Genomic DNA, 6000 nt, shown 5'->3' on the forward strand with positions numbered 1-6000 from the left:
GGTCCAAAACTGTATGTTACAGTCACCGTTTTCTAGAACCAGTATCCTCTTTGAGTATCTATGCACAGGGTAACTGTTCCTCACCTTCTACTTTCACTTTTCCTACAGAAATAACAATTCCGTTTTCTGTTGACCATCATGAGTTTCACTCAGCAAACATGTTTTAAGCACTTATCATGTGTCAGGCATTGGGATAGGCACTGGGGACACAGATGAATAAGACCTGGTCCCTGCCCAAGGAGCTTAGAGACCAGTGTGGGAGAGAAACGCACAACAGATAGCATCTGACTATCAGGTGACAGGCAGGCATGGGAAGCCTTCCTGGGCTGGCTTCTGTCTTTTTCAGCCAGATGCAGAAGGAGGGAAAAGGTGTCCCAACAGAGCGCATGATGGGAGCCACGGCAAGGAGGCACGAAACAGGGTGACAGACAGAAGGACAGCTTAAAGCTTGAGGCAGGCGTGTCAGGAAATGAAGCTGGAGGAGGGGCGGGGGCCAGGCCAAGGAAGGTGGTGTTGGCTCAAGTTCTCTCGGTTGCAAGTAACAGAAACTCAATTCACAGGAGCTCAAGCAAAAGGGGAATTTTTGGACAGAAACTGGAGTAACTCATGAACTCCAAGGTCAGGGAGACCTAACCCTCTCACACACTACTCTCCTCCAGAATGATCTTCCTCTGGGAAGTGTTGAACAGAACAACCCAGCAGAGGGAACCAAGCAAGACTTCCCACCCAGTAAAGACTGACCCCACGACACAGCCTCCTTCCACAGGGCCACCAACAAACCACATGCTTCTATCTGATCACCTTGCAAAGAACAACCTTTTGAAATTCCTTGAAGCATCACGTTGTCTTAAATGCTGACAGATGCATGTCCACAAGTACCTGAGTTTGGAAAACCAGATGCAGGCTGGCTAATAGTCTTCCTCTGTTTTGCTTAGAAGCTTTACCCAAGAAAACAAATGACTCTCTCAGACTCCCTTTCATTCTCTTGCCTCAATGGCTACAAGATGTTACTTGTTTATAGGACATTAGTGGTTGAAAACTATGAAGGCGTTCAAGGAGGCTTTAGGTGCTGATTCTGGGATCCATTTTCTGTTTTTAGTATGAAGGTCTGGCTGAGGATAAATGTACTACTTTGATAACCATCCACATTGAAAACAAATAAGGCTAAAACACCACGATTTCAATGCAGGCTTTGCTTGTTTTTTCTCCCCCTCCCCCTCCCCCCCTTCCCCGCCCCCCCTCCCCTCTTGGTTGCAAGTAACAGAAACTTGTCCCATAATTGAAAAATACTGAGCTTAGCTTTATCCCTGCCATCCCTCTTACACAAACGGAGCCTGTAGCAAACAAGCTGCCCAAGTAAGCAAATGCTATACTGGGCTTGGCAGCTGAGACTTTCTTATTAAAAAACACACAATTCCAGCTGAATAGCTCCTTTCTGTGACTCCTCTGTTTCACACTTCCTTGAGGTGAGCAGGGTGTATTCAGGTTAATGGCAAATTGGAATCTGAGTTCTCAACAAAGAGCCTTTACAGGACTGCCCAGGGCACAGAAACCGGGAGGGTCTGGAAGCCATGGAAACTGTGTAAACACCAAAACAGGACCCAAAATCATTTTAATTGTTGTTGGTCTGACATCCCCAAGGCAGTAAACCTGCACCTTGATATTATGATATTGATTCCCCCCCCCCCCCCAATCACTTTAATCCTCAAGTTCTCCCTGCAATTGGAGTGAAAGGGAGTTTCTTTTCAATCTCAACAGGGGAGGTTGGGTGGCATTTTAAAGCCAAAGACGGAACAGGCGCAAGTCGAAGGTTATAAACCACTGTGGTAATGATACACACCAAGCAAAACAAATGAGCAGATGAAGTTTTCCGAAGGGCAAAGTAGCAGTGTCATGTGGATTTCTCCTGAGAGAAGACTCTCTTTGAACTGGGGCACCACTGCAGTGTGGAAACTCAGGGGATCTTTCCAGCTCCTGTGACCTCAAGGAAAGGCCTGGAACACCCACATGCCGGTCTCTCCCTACAGAGGGGGGGGCCTTCTCCTGGAGTGGAAACATCAGCCCTTTCATGCTGGCGCCCTTCTAATCCTGGACAGTTAGCAAAGATCTCTGGAAACATAATACTGGGGGAGCCATGGCAGCCTCAAGGGGAGTTGGCCACATGGGCAGCCAGACTGTCCTGGCAGGACTGCAGCAGACTTGTTCATGGGCAGATCTGGGACATCTCTCAGAAATACCTTCCACTCCCAGAATACCTGGTCCTGCCAGTGAGGACAGGCCAACACCACTGAGTAATCAATTCTTGTTCAGAGGACTTCGTTTGCACCCCCAGGCTGGGGAGGGAAATTCTAATGACAAGAATAAAACCAATCAGACATAAGTGATGCAGTCCCCAAGTGCCCCGAACCACTTTGCCACGCCATTCAAGACACACAAAATGTACGTCGCCAAATAAATGTGCACTTCGAAAGCCTTCTCCCACGCTTCATTTGGGAGGCATTGGTCTATGAATGACAATCATAATTGGGAGTGGGCTATGGGATGGACATGGATAGCTTCATAGTTGATTACATCCTCCATCAGTATTCCGTTTTCCAAATGAGGATGGTGAGACTCAGAGAGGTTACGGCATTGGCCAAGGCCACAGGAACCTGCGTGTGCTGACTCCAGCGTTACTGCCCACTTAGGCACAGAACAGCCGCCCGGCCTGTTCTCTCCTCTCCCTTCACCTGTGAGTCACCACTTCCCCCTCAGCCGTTTCCCTCTTCCGCCCTCCAAGGCCCACCTTTTCAGCTCCGCGCACTTTGTGCCTATAGATAGTTTTTCTCTGTCTTCTCCTCTGCAGCAAGGAATCCAGGATCTCGGAAAGTTACTTGCAAGTGCTCAGGTGCCTTTTGGGCCTCTCTGGGCAGCCGAGGGGTGAACCCGATGGAGTCCCAGTGCGGAACTTCGTCTATTTTACAGAGAAGTGAATGAATCGTTTTGGCTTTCAACACCATGTTCAAGGGACTCGGAACATTTGCAACTAAGCGATTTTAGAAACAAGCTGCTCTACAAAATTGTCTTTGACCAAACCCGACTTGTAGCTCGGGATAATTACCTCGAGGGAAAGCCATTTCAGGTCTGTTACGTGCACTCTCCACTCCAGACGCCAAGGCGGAAGCCTTGCCCGTATCTGCTTCCTTCATGCCCGGGTGGCCACTGTGGGGAAATGTCAACAATAGTCCTCACACGGAGGCGGGAAAAGGAAAGCTTCCGTTCAGGTGAAGTCTGCAAACCCGAGAACAGGCTCAGGTGAAAACTGGAAGTGAGCTCCTCCGCAATAAAGGGGAGGCGGGTTTTTATAAAGCCCCACCCCCGCCCTGGTTCCCGATTGGTCCGTTTTTATGTAAATGAGGATTCCAAATCACACAGTTCTGATTGGTCCAAATAGCGCAGTCCTGACTGGTCAGAATCGTGCATTCTGATTGGTCCTTAGCAAGCTGCTCTGATTGGTCTGATGCAAATGAGACTATAGCTCAGCAGTTCTGATTGGAAGGGGCAGGTCTCAGTCCATGGGGTAAAGAGGATACCAGGAACTCCCTTAGAAGGGTTGACTCAGAAGTGGGAGCACAGTGCCCAGGGCCAGTGGTCGGCAAACCGAGGCTCGAGAGCCACATGCGGCTCTTTGGCCCCTTGAGTGTGGCTCGGCGTTAGAACCACTTCTTCAAAATAGACTCGCTCAGGCCGAAAACTGACTTCTGCGCATGGGCCACGAAGTTTCAATCGCACTGTACGTGCGCGCCCGCACGTGGTGTTTTGTGGAAGAGCCACACTCAAGGGGCCAAAGAGCCGCATGTGGCTCACCAGCCGCGGTTTGCCGACCACTGCCCAAGGCTGATAGCTCAGTCTGTGGCTTCTCCCTGAAATGCAGGGTGTGTGAGAGGCCTCTGTCAGCAATGGCTGCTGGGCCCTGATTGTGAATCTGTGCTCAGGTATCCGTGACGAGTCCTTCTTGTCAGATATGTTCCTTCTCCAAGTTCAGAGGTCCTGCCGTGGCACTCTGGCCACCTTGCCACCTTCACACAGGCCGCGTGGGCAAGGCTCAGCTGCAGTGTGACCCAAGTCTTGTTGGAATGGCCCAAGGTGATCCAAAGAACAAAGCAAGATAGGCAGTTTCGGAGGAGCCGTCCCAAGGCCGCTTTCATTCACCTCTCCGTCTCCTACGTAGGGGTCCACAAAACATTCACTTTAGCCTCCATGGTTTCAGCGATGCCTAGGAATTTCCACCCGGGCCTTCCTTAGGGCTCAGCTGCAGCCTATAAAGTGAATCCACTGCCCTTTAGAATTGTTGCCCCACCACTCACGTTGCTTGATGTCTGGCCCCTTTCGTTTGGCAAGAGAGCTGACTATGCAGTAAGCTGTCTTCATCCACTCGGGTCTGTGGTGTCCTTACCTGCCAAACCTATTGCTCAGTGACAAGCCACCCAGCCATGACAGTAATCCCGATTGCGTGGAGACTGGCTCCTCCACAGCAGCTGTTTGTTCCAGATGCCAGGCTCTCCTTAGGGCTCAGCTGCAGCCTATAAAGTGAATCCACTGCCCTTTAGAATTGTTGCCCCACCACTCACATTGCTTGATGTCTGGCCCCTTTCGTTTGGCAAGAGAGCTGACTTGTTTCAAGTATATATAGAAACTTCCCACTGGAGTGTCCCCCAGGAGGTTTCCGAAGGCCCCTGGTCCTGCACATTCACAACGCCGAGTCCTGTCCCAGCTGCAAGTGATCTGCCAGCGATTGGGGAACTTTTTCATACGAAGGAGCCTCCTTCGCAAAGTGCAGAAAAAAAGAATTCTCTCTTCGGATCTATGAATGTTTACAATGAATTACACTGCCTTCACCCCAGTGCCGCCCTGAAAGCCTTTGGCCTGGGATGGTGGATAGGTGTTGCCTGGGCAGATCAGCTGGTAGTGATGGCCTGAAGAAGCATATGAAAATTCGGAGGCCCTCAAAGAAAGAGATGCTAAAATCAATTCGTGATGTCTGACAAGGCGAGGGAGGGGCAGTGTCAGTTCTCCTAGTCGGTATTTACCCTCCTCTCTGGTTTAAGGAGCAAGGCTGCATCTTGAAAAGCACACTGGGGGAATCAAAATGATCCTTAGCTTTTCTTCATGAATATGGCATCGCCTATAAGTTTACTTAAATAAATCTATGTTCTAAGGAAAAAAAATAGGTCTGGAGAAAATTAGTTTTACTTTCATTTGACTCCCTTTTTAAGGAGGTTTCTAAATAAATCACCTGGAAACATTCAGGCCATGCATGCTTCTAAACCAAGAGGTCTTTGTAGTGTGTTGCTTTTGATTGCTGGGTCCAGAACTCTCCAGTGAAGTTTCTCACTGTGGGTTAGGCACTGTTAGCAGCTGCCCTAGGTTTGCAGGGGTGAGAATGAGGAAAAACGGAGTGGAGAAACTGGCCTTTCTGAGAGGCTTTTTTGTGTCTGCCACTATCTTTGGGGGACTTAATTGGAATAACAGATGTAAAGACACAATTTTTAGAGGGAAAAATAGAGACTCAGAGAGGTTAAGTAACTTGTCCCAGGGTCAAACATCTGATATATAGGCAGGTTTAAACCCAAGTCTGTCTCAGAAAACAAAAACAAAAACAAATAAATACAATATAATTTAAGTAAATGCAACAAAATTATGCACCAATATTTTGGGGGGAAACAACAGTTATTTAAGGTTTGTCCTCATAGAAGAAAACATCCAATAAGCTAAAAAGCCATCAAATGTTAAGTGAAGCTACAGAGAAGGTTCAACTTTATAAATTCTGAATCACATGGAGTAAAGATGAAAGAAGGGTGTCTAAAACATGAAGTCAGAAATATAGAAACAATACTGTTGTAGAAGTTTCAAGTATATATAGAAACTTCCCAAATACTAGGTAAGAACAACTTTCCTAGAACAAAGAAATCCCGTGCCTTTTCCTCACAGGTAAACACATTAGGTCTTACTTGGTTTTTG

Source organism: Eptesicus fuscus, chromosome 16 (genome assembly GCF_027574615.1).
Source record: "Eptesicus fuscus isolate TK198812 chromosome 16, DD_ASM_mEF_20220401, whole genome shotgun sequence".
NCBI lineage: Eukaryota > Metazoa > Chordata > Mammalia > Chiroptera > Vespertilionidae > Eptesicus > Eptesicus fuscus.